Here is a 14,543-nt window from a genome sequence, read left to right on the forward strand (position 1 = left end):
ATATATATATATATATATATATATATATATATAAATATATAAAAGTCATGCCAAAAACAATATATAAATAAATAAATAAATAAATAGGGTGCTGAGAAATGATTGAATAAATAGTTTTAAATAATTGAATAACAAGGAAAAAAACATGAAATAACGTTTCATTATACAAGCAAAGTTGATACTTTGAACACATAAATACAATAAATATAATAAATATAATAAATATAATAAATAGAATAAATACAATAAATATAATAAATGCAATAGATGTAATAAATATAATAAATAGATAAATAAATAGTAGGTACTTGTCCTATTGCTACATCATTTTTGCTGGAGTGTTGAGTGCAGGTTCTATGTTGTGAGTTTTGAAGATATAGGAAATACGGCAAATCGGCGACGTTTCGGTTCGGCTGTCAACGGCGCATCAATAAACACAAAATGTAAACAACAATTTGTCACTTTTCGCCGACCTCGTTGTTTTCTACAACAGTTGGAGAGATGGAAAACTAGGTCTTAGAACTAAATGGTTTGCTAAACAGATTGAAGAAATATCTAAAAAAATTATAAAAGTTAAACTGCCCAAAGAAATCCATCGAAAACTTGGTCCACTAGAAGACCTCAAATTTTGGAAAGGTACCCAATTCCATAGTTTTTTTAACTATCTTAGCATTTATATTTTGAAAGATAATTTGCCTGATAAAGAATATGAGCACTTCAAACTCTTGTTTTGTGCCATAGTTTTGCTATCTTCTGAAGTTTATCGTTCTAATTGGAAAATCGCTGGTGAAATGCTTAAGGTTTATGTTGAAAATTTCGGTAAACTGTACGGAGAGAAATTTTTAACCAGTAATGTGCACAACTTAATTCACATCTCAAAAGAAGTACAAAAGTTCGGTCCTTTACCTTCAATTTCCACCTATGATTTTGAAAATGCTCTGGGAGGTTTAAAAAAACATCTTCGCAAAGCAGATCAGCATCTTCAACAAATAGTAAATAGACTATCGGAATTGGAAGCATTTAGTCATGATTTACGTTCTATGAATCATAAAGAATTTTGCATATCAACCAAAACCAAACCAAATGGGGATACCATCTTGCAAATGAAAAATTGTATACATAGTAAAGATCACGGAAACGAATGGTACATGACAAAAGACAATAAGATTGTCAAATACACAAAGTCTTCAGAACAAAACAACAAAAAGATAAGTATATTTGGACAAGAAATAACCGACAATTCAGATTATTTTTTATCACCATTTCCATCAAGAATTATAAACATTTTTCTTGGCGATCTTAAGAGCTTAAATCCTAACGAACTAGTTTGTCATCCTGGCGATATTAAATGCAAATTAGTTGCGTATAGTGTAGATAATAGTTCTGATTATTTGTTTATTCTATTGTTGCACACGTTAACCTAAGTTTAATTTCACGTATTGAAATAGAAAATGTTAGAGCTAGATTTATGTAGTAAGTAAGGCAAATAAAAGGTTTTATGTTTCTTAAATGTAGACAAGAATTTATATTAATTTTCTTTTACGGCTAGTTGATTTGCGTAGACATTTGGCCTCAGATCGTTCTAATGCGTGTTTCAATCTATTCATGAAGAAACCTCGCACCGTTTCATCTGTGACTGGCACAAGGTTAGTACTTCCTACGCATTTAAAAAGATTTACTACATTTTTAAATGAATGCATTGCTATTTTAGTTCCTTATTTAGAAATACCTGTCCATGTGCACTTTGTTAAGAAACTCCTATCGAAAAGGGCATCAAGGGTTGCTAACATTCTGTTGTTTATATCTTTATCAATAATTTTTTGTTTCAATAAGCTTACTACTTGGGTATAATATTCTTCCTCATCTAAATCTTTTTCAAATTTTTCCAGATCTTCGGCATTGTCTACGAATGGATGGTCAAAACCAGTGAGATTAGTAGTACTTACTTCGGTATGATTAAGTAAAGTATTTAATTGTACTTCGATTATGCCGATACGACTCACTATTTTCTTTTGTTCTTTTAAAATCTGCTTTTGCTCATTACGAAGCTCTATCATCATATTAGTTTGGGCTTCTAGTATTTCTTTTATCGTCTTGTCACGTGAAACTTCTTCTGGGACTACCTCAACTGAACCAACATATTCATCCACTTCTGACAAACTTGGTGTAAGAGGCGACGTAGGTGGTGAGGAGATGTCGATTTCATTCTCGACGCGGATTGGAGTTAAAGAGTTTTCCACAATTCTTGTTGAAAACATATCAGCGTATGAAGTTGTTTCTCTGCAACTAGCTAATATCGGTTCCTTTCCGGAATCTGTAGATGATTCGCCGGACATGATCATTATAGTGCAATCAGCAGCTTCGTATGATAATCCTTGCCGCTTAATCTGACACTCCTGTTTCGTCCATCCTTCTTCCGGAACACTATTATCATTCGTAATTAGATGTTGTATGTTTCCTTTAACGTTTGGCCAAAACAGATATGTTTTTTTATGGCTAGTGCCTTGAACCCAGGAATCAGGAACAATGCTTAATTCAGCGTACCCTTTAGGCCCACGGGTTTGCACTATTGAGAATGCCATAGTTAAATATTGCTGTAAACAAATAGAAATGCTTTTAATACATTAGAAAATCAGTACTGTACTCATGTACTACTCACGTTTCTTCTCACGGATACGGAAAACACGTACAATCTCTTTGAACTAAAAGATTTTTTATTATGCAATAGCCAGCATTCGGAACACAATACTCGATTGAAACAAAAAACTAGAACCTTCCAGTTTGCAGTCTGATGAATTTATGAGGAATTTTCAAACCCAACACAATACTCATTTGTATTGTATTTTCATTCGGCGGATATGTTTTTGGCGCGTGTACGGATAGAGATAAAAAGCATTGAGCTGTCAAGCAAAACTAAACGAATAAAATAAACAACGAATTTTTTTTTAACGAATCATCGAAACTTTCATTTTTTTCAAATTATTTCATTTAAACAAAATGAACCATGAAATGAGTCTGAAATGTTTCATTACCATAAATTGAATATTTCATATTATGGTACTTTTTTCCATAATTATGGCTTAATAATTTTCACAAACCAAGTCTTATTATTACTGCTACAAGTATATCTTTAAGTCACTATATAAGACGTCGTAAATCGGTTCTGATATGAGTATTGGTTATTATGTTGGTCGATACATTTATCGACTGGTGGTTAACGTCGTTGGCGATAGGTGCCATTGGATGATATATAGTTTATACTATGTATTTTAGGATCCAAAGTGTGTGTGTGTCCCATTTTCCCATTTGAGGTCTTCGTGGCGTATCGGAACGATGAGGAAACACAGCCCTTCCAGCAGCTGAAGCTACCAGCAACCTGAAGAAAAACAAAACAAAACACTTTAAAATATGAAGGAAATAATAAAACTTATTTGTGATAGAAAACCTACCAGCTACCAGCTACCTTCCAGCAATCCAAACGTACACGTACACGAACCGTGCTTTCGATGCTTCGTGGCGTACCGGAACGATGAGGAAACACAGCCCTTCCCGCAGCTGCAGCTACCAGCAACCTGAAGAAAAACAAAACAAAACACTTTAAAATATGAAGGAAATAATAAAACTTATTTGTGATAGAAAACCTACCAGCTACCAGCTACCTTCCAGCAATCCAAACGTACACGTACACGAACCGTGCTTTCGATGCTTCGTGGCGTACCGGATCGATGAGGAAACACAGCCCTTCCCGCAGCTGCAGCTACCAGCAACCTGAAGAAAAACAAAACAAAACACTTTTAAATATGAAGGAAATAATAAAACTTATTTGTGATAGAAAACCTACCAGCTACCAGCAACCTTCCAGCAATCCACACGTACACGTACACGAACCGTGCTGTCGATCGTTTGTTGCGAGCTACCTGTATGGAATATACATTAAAACACGAATTAATAATCATCTATAATTATTACACTTAGAATGTAATTTTAATTATAATAATACCTCGCGAAAGATATACATATATTAAAACAAATCATCACCTTCAATAGCAACAAAAACAAATACAAAACAATGAATTCAACTATCAACCAGGCACTAAGAAAAGCTACAGGTTGCACCAAAACTACCCCCATAAATACTCTGCATGCCATTGCAGCAGAAATACCTTTCAATATCAGAAGTAGATTCATAGTACGTAAGTAACTAGCCAAAGATTTAGTCTATTCACCAATCATTAGACAACAACTACAAATACATCAAAGAACAAAATACAAAAAAAGAAAAAAAAACAATACATGAAACAACGTACGAAAAAGACAATAAAATTCTAAAACAATTATACATTGCAAAGAACAACGATATAACCACACACATCAAAATAAATACAAAAATTAAAGACACGATAGAAACAAAAACAAAAACAAACACTCAAATTTTGAAACAAATTACCATTGAAAACATTAACAAGTACGAAAATAACAGACCCACCATCTACACTGATGGAAGCATTGCCGGAAATAAAGTAGGCATAGGGATATACATAAAAACAAATCACAACATCACTACTATAGCTATAGATTAAAAAATTCACCTCCATAACCACCACCGAACTGATAGCAATCGAAAAAGCCTTACTTTTAGCACAAGAAAACAATATAGACAACCCAGTAATTTTCACAGACAGTCTAACATCATGTAACATTCTACAAAAAGCAATAACAGATAACAAAATAGAGGAAATTTGTTACAATATTATAAAAACAGCAACAAATATTAAAACAGATATTGTATGGATTCCATCACATGTAGGCATTGATGGAAATGATAGAGCAGATGAACTGGCAAAAAAGGCACTTTAACAAATTGGTTCTATAAGAACAAAATCAGATACACAGACGCCACCCAATATTTCAAAAGAAATGGAAGAGGAAACAAAAAATGGTACACAGACCTGGGCAGGAATAAAGGGAAAAAGTTTAAACAATTCCAAAATGTTTTCAAAACAGAACTATGGCACAAACAGGTTAACCTGAACGGAAATGAAGTAAAAACAATTAACAAAATACTGGCAGGGCATGATCTTTCCGAATTTTGGCTTCATAAAATGAAAATAGTAGAAAATGGAACCTGTGAGAAATGTCTAGTCCCAGAAACAGGACGACACAAAATTTTTGAGTGTCAAAAATATAAAAGACATAAAGACATCTCCCTAGACACCTTGCACGAAAACTGGATGGAAACCAGTGGAAATACCTGCAAAAAATTATAGAATTCATAAAAGAAAACAATATTACATTATAGTACCTCATCACACACTTTTTCAAATAAAAGAAAAAGTCAACAATTTTTTTACACATTTCCTATATCTTCAAAACTCACAACATAGAACCTGCACTCAACACTCCAGCAAAAATGATGTAGCAATAGGACAAGTACCTACTATTTATTTATCTATTTATTATATTTATTACATCTATTGCATTTATTATATTTATTGTATTTATTCTATTTATTATATTTATTATATTTATTATATTTATTGTATTTATGTATTTATATATAAATATATAAAAGTCATGCCAAAAACAATATATAAATAAATAAATAAATAAATAGGGTGCTGAGAAATGATTGAATAAATAGTTTTAAATAATTGAATAACAAGGAAAAAAACATGAAATAACGTTTCATTATACAAGCAAAGTTGATACTTTGAACACATAAATACAATAAATATAATAAATATAATAAATATAATAAATAGAATAAATACAATAAATATAATAAATGCAATAGATGTAATAAATATAATAAATAGATAAATAAATAGTAGGTACTTGTCCTATTGCTACATCATTTTGCTGGAGTGTTGAGTGCAGGTTCTATGTTGTGAGTTTTGAAGATATAGGAAATGTGTAAAAAATTGTTGACTTTTCTTTTATTTGAAAAAGTGTGTGATGAGGTACTATAATGTAATATTGTTTTCTTTTATGAATTCTATATTTTTTTTGCAGGTATTTCCACTGGTTTCCATCCAGTTTTCGTGCAAGGTGTCTAGGAGATGTCTTTATGTCTTTTATATTTTTGACACTCAAAAATTTTGTGTCGTCCTGTTTCTGGGACTAGACATTTCTCACAGGTTCCATTTTCTACTATTTTCATTTTATGAAGCCAAAATTCGGAAAGATCATGCCCTGCCAGTATTTTGTTAATTGTTTTACTTCATTTCCGTTCAGGTTAACCTGTTTGTGCCATAGTTCTGTTTTGAAAACATTTTGGAATTGTTTAAACTTTTTCCTTTATTCCTGCCCAGGTCTGTGTACCATTTTGTTGTTTCCTCTTCCATTTCTTTTTTGAAATATTGGGTGGCGTCTGTGTATCTGATTTTGTTCTTATAGAACCAATTTGTTAAAGTGCCTTTTTTGCCAGTTCATCTGCTCTATCATTTCCATCAATGCCTACATGTGATGGAATCCATACAATATCTGTTTTAATATTTGTTGCTGTTTTTATAATATTGTAACAAATTTCCTCTATTTTGTTATCTGTTATTGCTTTTTGTAGAATGTTACATGATGTTAGACTGTCTGTGAAAATTACTGGGTTGTCTATATTGTTTTCTTGTGCTAAAAGTAAGGCTTTTTCGATTGCTATCAGTTCGGTGGTGGTTATGGAGGTGAATTTTTTTAATCTATAGCTATAGTAGTGATATTGTGATTTGTTTTTTATGTATATCCCTATGCCTACTTTATTTCCGGCAATGCTTCCATCAGTGTAGATGGTGGGTCTGTTATTTTCGTACTTGTTAATGTTTTCAATGGTAATTTGTTTCAAAATTTGAGTGTTTGTTTTTGTTTTTGTTTCTATCGTGTCTTTAATTTTTGTATTTATTTTGATGTGTGTGGTTATATCGTTGTTCTTTGCAATGTATAATTGTTTTAGAATTTTATTGTCTTTTTCGTACGTTGTTTCATGTATTGTTTTTTTTTCTTTTTTTGTATTTTGTTCTTTGATGTATTTGTAGTTGTTGTCTAATGATTGGTGAATAGACTAAATCTTTGGCTAGTTACTTACGTACTATGAATCTACTTCTGATATTGAAAGGTATTTCTGCTGCAATGGCATGCAGAGTATTTATGGGGTAGTTTTGGTGCAACCTGTAGCTTTTCTTAGTGCCTGGTTGATAGTTGAATTCATTGTTTTGTATTTGTTTTTGTTGCTATTGAAGGTGATGATTTGTTTTAATATATGTATATCTTTCGCGAGGTATTATTATAATTAAAATTACATTCTAAGTGTAATAATTATAGATGATTATTAATTCGTGTTTTAATGTATATTCCATACAGGTAGCTCGCAACAAACGATCGACAGCACGGTTCGTGTACGTGTACGTGTGGATTGCTGGAAGGTTGCTGGTAGCTGGTAGGTTTTCTATCACAAATAAGTTTTATTATTTCCTTCATATTTAAAAGTGTTTTGTTTTGTTTTTCTTCAGGTTGCTGGTAGCTGCAGCTGCGGGAAGGGCTGTGTTTCCTCATCGATCCGGTACGCCACGAAGCATCGAAAGCACGGTTCGTGTACGTGTACGTTTGGATTGCTGGAAGGTAGCTGGTAGCTGGTAGGTTTTCTATCACAAATAAGTTTTATTATTTCCTTCATATTTTAAAGTGTTTTGTTTTGTTTTTCTTCAGGTTGCTGGTAGCTGCAGCTGCGGGAAGGGCTGTGTTTCCTCATCGTTCCGGTACGTCACGAAGCATCGAAAGCACGGTTCGTGTACGTGTACGTTTGGATTGCTGGAAGGTAGCTGGTAGCTGGTAGGTTTTCTATCACAAATAAGTTTTATTATTTCCTTCATATTTTAAAGTGTTTTGTTTTGTTTTTCTTCAGGTTGCTGGTAGCTTCAGCTGCTGGAAGGGTTGTGTTTCCTCATCGTTCCGATACGCCACGAAGACCTCAAATGGGAAAATGGGACACACACACACTTTGGATCCTAAAATACATAGTATAAACTATATATCATCCAATGGCACCTATCGCCAACGACGTTAACCACCAGTCGATAAATGTATCGACCAACATAATAACCAATACTCATATCAGAACCGATTTACGACGTCTTATATAGTGACTTAAAGATATACTTGTAGCAGTAATAATAAGACTTGGTTTGTGAAAATTATTAAGCCATAATTATGGAAAAAAGTACCATAATATGAAATATTCAATTTATGGTAATGAAACATTTCAGACTCATTTCATGGTTCATTTTGTTTAAATGAAATAATTTGAAAAAAAATGAAAGTTTCGATGATTCGTTAAAAAAAAAATCGTTGTTTATTTTATTCGTTTAGTTTTGCTTGACAGCTCAATGCTTTTTATCTCTATCCGTACACGCGCCAAAAACATATCCGCCGAATGAAAATACAATACAAATGAGTATTGTGTTGGGTTTGAAAATTCCTCATAAATTCATCAGACTGCAAACTGGAAGGTTCTAGTTTTTGTTTCAATCGAGTATTGTGTTCCGAATGCTGGCTATTGCATAATAAAAATCTTTTAGTTCAAAGAGATTGTACGTGTTTTCCGTATCCGTGAGAAGAAACGTGAGTAGTACATGAGTACAGTACTGATTTTCTAATGTATTAAAAGCATTTCTATTTGTTTACAGCAATATTTAACTATGGCATTCTCAATAGTGCAAACCCGTGGGCCTAAAGGGTACGCTGAATTAAGCATTGTTCCTGATTCCTGGGTTCAAGGCACTAGCCATAAAAAAACATATCTGTTTTGGCCAAACGTTAAAGGAAACATACAACATCTAATTACGAATGATAATAGTGTTCCGGAAGAAGGATGGACGAAACAGGAGTGTCAGATTAAGCGGCAAGGATTATCATACGAAGCTGCTGATTGCACTATAATGATCATGTCCGGCGAATCATCTACAGATTCCGGAAAGGAACCGATATTAGCTAGTTGCAGAGAAACAACTTCATACGCTGATATGTTTTCAACAAGAATTGTGGAAAACTCTTTAACTCCAATCCGCGTCGAGAATGAAATCGACATCTCCTCACCACCTACGTCGCCTCTTACACCAAGTTTGTCAGAAGTGGATGAATATGTTGGTTCAGTTGAGGTAGTCCCAGAAGAAGTTTCACGTGACAAGACGATAAAAGAAATACTAGAAGCCCAAACTAATATGATGATAGAGCTTCGTAATGAGCAAAAGCAGATTTTAAAAGAACAAAAGAAAATAGTGAGTCGTATCGGCATAATCGAAGTACAATTAAATACTTTACTTAATCATACCGAAGTAAGTACTACTAATCTCACTGGTTTTGACCATCCATTCGTAGACAATGCCGAAGATCTGGAAAAATTTGAAAAAGATTTAGATGAGGAAGAATATTATACCCAAGTAGTAAGCTTATTGAAACAAAAATTATTGATAAAGATATAAACAACAGAATGTTAGCAACCCTTGATGCCCTTTTCGATAGGAGTTTCTTAACAAAGTGCACATGAACAGGTATTTCTAAATAAGGAACTAAAATAGCAATGCATTCATTTAAAAATGTAGTAAATCTTTTTAAATGCGTAGGAAGTACTAACCTTGTGCCAGTCACAGATGAAACGGTGCGAGGTTTCTTCATGAATAGATTGAAACACGCATTAGAACGATCTGAGGCCAAATGTCTACGCAAATCAACTAGCCGTAAAAGAAAATTAATATAAATTCTTGTCTACATTTAAGAAACATAAAACCTTTTATTTGCCTTACTTACTACATAAATCTAGCTCTAACATTTTCTATTTCAATACGTGAAATTAAACTTAGGTTAACGTGTGCAACAATAGAATAAACAAATAATCAGAACTATTATCTACACTATACGCAACTAATTTGCATTTAATATCGCCAGGATGACAAACTAGTTCGTTAGGATTTAAGCTCTTAAGATCGCCAAGAAAAATGTTTATAATTCTTGATGGAAATGGTGATAAAAATAATCTGAATTGTCGGTTATTTCTTGTCCAAATATACTTATCTTTTGTTGTTTTGTTCTGAAGACTTTGAGTATTTGACAATCTTATTGTCTTTTGTCATGTTCCATTCGTTTCCGTGATCTTTACTATGTATACAATTTTTCATTTGCAAGATGGTATCCCCATTTGGTTTGGTTTTGGTTGATATGCAAAATTCTTTATGATTCATAGAACGTAAATCATGACTAAATGCTTCCAATTCCGATAGTCTATTTACTATTTGTTGAAGATGCTGATCTGCTTTGCGAAGATGTTTTTTTAAACCTCCCAGAGCATTTTCAAAATCATAGGTGGAAATTGAAGGTAAAGGACCGAACTTTTGTACTTCTTTTGAGATGTGAATTAAGTTGTGCACATTACTGGTTAAAAATTTCTCTCCGTACAGTTTACCGAAATTTTCAACATAAACCTTAAGCATTTCACCAGCGATTTTCCAATTAGAACGATAAACTTCAGAAGATAGCAAAACTATGGCACAAAACAAGAGTTTGAAGTGCTCATATTCTTTATCAGGCAAATTATCTTTCAAAATATAAATGCTAAGATAGTTAAAAAAACTATGGAATTGGGTACCTTTCCAAAATTTGAGGTCTTCTAGTGGACCAAGTTTTCGATGGATTTCTTTGGGCAGTTTAACTTTTATAATTTTTTTAGATATTTCTTCAATCTGTTTAGCAAACCATTTAGTTCTAAGACCTAGTTTTCCATCTCTCCAACTGTTGTAGAAAACAACGAGGTCGGCGAAAAGTGACAAATTGTTGTTTACATTTTGTGTTTATTGATGCGCCGTTGACAGCCGAACCGAAACGTCGCCGATTTGCCGTAACCAGAAGGAGCAGAAAAAACATCGCCGCGCGAATCGAAAAACGGCCATCGCGCGAGCGCCATGAGATCATGTTAGAAAGCGTAAGAAAGCGTACGTGAAATTTTTTAACCGATCCGCCGCGAAATTTACTTTGCTACGTTGTAAGAATCGAGCAATAAAGTAGTGCAGTAAACGACGAGTTAAAAAATCACGTTTTAAGTTTCAGTTGAAGAAAGAACTTTGCTTCTAGAACATTTTAAAAAATTTCCGGAAAGATTTCAGGCGAATGTTTTCTCAGCCTTTGATCCTTCGCAGATGCAATACACGGTTAGACACGGTGGAGTACGGCTACGGGACTTGCCGACGTTTGCCGGCAACCCAGAAGAGTGGCCGATGTTTCTTTCTTCCTTCGTATACACCACGGAGGAGTACGTCTACAGCGATGTGGACAACCTAGACCGACTTCAAAAGGCTCTGAAGGGAAAGGCGTTGGAGTCAGTACGTTGCCTCTTGATGCATCCGTCCAATCTACCGAATGTTATCAGCACATTAAAAATGCTCTACGGTCGTCCTGAAATTATTGTTCACTCGCTAGTAAATAAGGTGCGCGCCATGCCCGCGCCTAAACAGGATCGTCTCGATACGCTGATAGACTTTGGGATCGCAGTCCAGAATCTTTGTACGACAATCACAGCCACTGGTCTCGACGAAAACATGTTCAACGTGGCTTTGTTATACGAGCTGACGGAACGCTTGCCTTCGTCGCTAAAGCTCAATTGGGGATGTCATCAAATGAACTTGGGACGTGTAACGTTGTCGAGCTTCAATGATTGACTGAATCATTTGGTCCAAGCAGCCAGTTTGGTGACTGTTTCCTCGGTACACGTCCCAGAAAGTCCGTATACAAGAACTGCATCGAATGCCATAGCGAACAGGCAACATCGACACGTGAATGCGCATCTCACTGCCGCTCCAGCGCGACACACTGCATCGAGTTCCAGCAGAGCCACACCACGTTGCCCAGTATGCCAACAACAATGCGCCAACGTAGAAAGCTGCCCTGATTTTCTTGCCATGGACATAGACGCCCGTTGGCGAGCAGTGCGAGAGAAACATCTTTGTCGCAAATGTCTTGAACGACACTTTAATCGTTGTGAAAGAAGAACGCCGTGTGGCACAAATGGTTGCGTTTTCCTACACAACAGATTGCTTCATGATGGTCGGAGAACCACAGCCGAAGCGCTATCAGCCGGAACCGGCGGACACCATATGAGCAACCACCACCAAACCGCGTTAGCGAAGCCGCCACTCTTCCGTTATGTCCCGGTTACACTTCATGGCAATGGCCGCAAAGTTGACACGTTTGCGTTCTTGGACGACGGCTCGTCCGCCACGTTCGTCGAACATGCTTTGGTAGAAGAACTTGGCCTGCAAGGAACTTCTCATCCGTTGTGCCTCTGGTGGACCGGAAATCAGAAAAGAGAGGACAAGAATTCAGTGAGGGTATCGTTAAGTTTGTCAGGACGTGATGAAATCGGCAAGGTGTATGTCTTACCAAATGTGCATACCGTACAGAGTCTGGCGCTACCGAGACAGTCACTTAGCGCAGAGAAACTTCAAAGCACATTCGAGCATTTGAGAGGCTTAAAGCTTAATTCATACACTGACATCACGCCTAGGATTCTCATTGGTATGGATAACTGCCATCTAGGTAATCCGATGACATACCGTGAGGGAAAGCCACATGAGCCTGTTGCCGCCAAGACACGATTGGGCTGGATAGTGTATGGATCGTACCCAACGAATACCGGTAATGGCGCGAATGGCTTCCTAAACCATCATAGCCCACAAGTTTGCCCGTGTGTAGATAGCACCGACGATAGAATCGATATTGAGCTTAAGAAATATTTTGCGATCGATTCGATGGGCATTACCAAATCGCCTCATCCAGTTGGCTCTAAAGATGATGAAAAGGCGTTGGAGATCCTTGCAACCACGACTCATTTAAAAGGAAATCGTTATGAAACAGGTTTACTGTGGAAGTATAGCAATGTTCAGCTACCACCAAGTATACTCATGGCCATAAGACGTTTCGAATGCCTGCAAAGAAAAATGCAAAAAGATCCGCTGTTGAGAGCTGCTATCATCGACAAGATGAACGATTACGAATCAAAGGGCTACATCCGGCGCCTCACACCAAGCGAAATAGCTGATAAACGGAATACGGACTGGTTCTTGCCGACATTTCCGGTAACGAATCCTAACAAGCCAGGAATAATCCGTATAGTGTTCGACGCTGCGCGCATTATGTAAAGAATTTAAACGCTGAAAAGTATAGAGATGAGTTTCCTCGTGCCTTTGAATGTATTGTCAAGGAGCATTACGTCGACGATATGCTCGCCAGTGTCGAAACTGAAGACGAAGCAATTAAGCTGGCGAAGGACGTACGTCACGTGCATGCGAAAGGCGGATTCGAGATTAGAAACTGGCTCTCGAACTCGCATTTGGTGATGGAACAGCTAGATGTACCTGTAAAGATAGAGAAGGATGTTAACGTTGGAACAGATACGAGAACAGAAAAGGTATTGAGAATGTGGTGGGACACGCAAGCCGACACATTCACGTATAAAGTCTCACCTAGAAACGACGAGCAGTTACTGGCAGGAGCGAAACTGCCGACTAAACGCGAAGTGCTGCGTATCCTTATGAGGATTTACGATCCTTTGGGTCTATTGGGGAACGTGTTGATGTTCCTGAAAGTATTGCAATCTACCATGGCTGAAATAGAAATGATCATCAATTCGAGACCGCTGACTTACGTGCCGTTAGACGACGATTTGGCACCACCGATAACGCCGAATGACTTACTCTTGGGCAGCTCAAACGGCATCAAGCCACCTGCACCGTTCGATGATACAGCGACGGCCGTAAAGTCGACATGGAAAGTGTAGCATATCTGCTATACAGAACATATTGTAATACACACTATCAGCCATAGACACATAGTAACACACTTTGGAAAGCCAAGTCACACCATTGTAACACATTCAGTAAATCAGATCATACCATACACACCCGGAAGAGCTCAGGCCGCACCGTTCATATAAAAACAATTGTGACACACTTAACAGAACCAACCGAAACGTACAACATAAGCAGTAACAATTTATGCTTTATAACCCAAAGCAGGAACAGTAGAAGCATTAAACCCAAAACAGGAACATAGTGACAAGAACCATCGTTCTTGTCAACAAAAGACAAACGTAACTAGCTTAGTGAAAACAATAACTTTCCAACATACAACCCGGAACCAAATATGAGAAACCCTTAACTTCATTTGAGTATAAATAAAACCAACTCCGATCATGGCAAGTCAGATTCGTTCGGACTGTCAGGATAGGACTATGCCCATCCAACATCTATCGACTTCTCATTTAAAGAGTTTAGTTATGTCCCCCTACCCAAGGTAAGGCCTCTAAACTCTAACGTTTCTAGTAAGGGAAACCTCCTAAAGGTTTCTATGATCGCCTGGACGATCAAGTGTCGAACGTCTGCTTCAAAACAGTATCCACCTCAGTTCTACTTAATTCGGCAAACGATGACGAACGCCACCCTGACCAACGCGAGTTCAAAGTTACTACATGGCAACCGTCCCAAAATCGAACATACCGGGACTATCTCAAAACA

General features: G+C 36.3%; 1 long non-coding RNA gene across 1 annotated transcript; it reads right to left on the minus strand.

Moving 5' to 3' along the window:
• Positions 1-2,982: 2,982 nt before the first annotated feature.
• LOC120896191 lies at positions 2,983-3,952 on the minus strand. Its single transcript, XR_005738406.1, has 4 exons — positions 3,842-3,952; positions 3,646-3,768; positions 3,450-3,572; positions 2,983-3,376 (listed from the first exon to the last, which is right to left on the minus strand). It is a non-coding gene; the product is annotated as an uncharacterized LOC120896191 (long non-coding RNA).
• Positions 3,953-14,543: the final 10,591 nt, after the last annotated feature.

This window comes from Anopheles arabiensis, chromosome 2 (assembly GCF_016920715.1).
Source record: "Anopheles arabiensis isolate DONGOLA chromosome 2, AaraD3, whole genome shotgun sequence".
NCBI lineage: Eukaryota > Metazoa > Arthropoda > Insecta > Diptera > Culicidae > Anopheles > Anopheles arabiensis.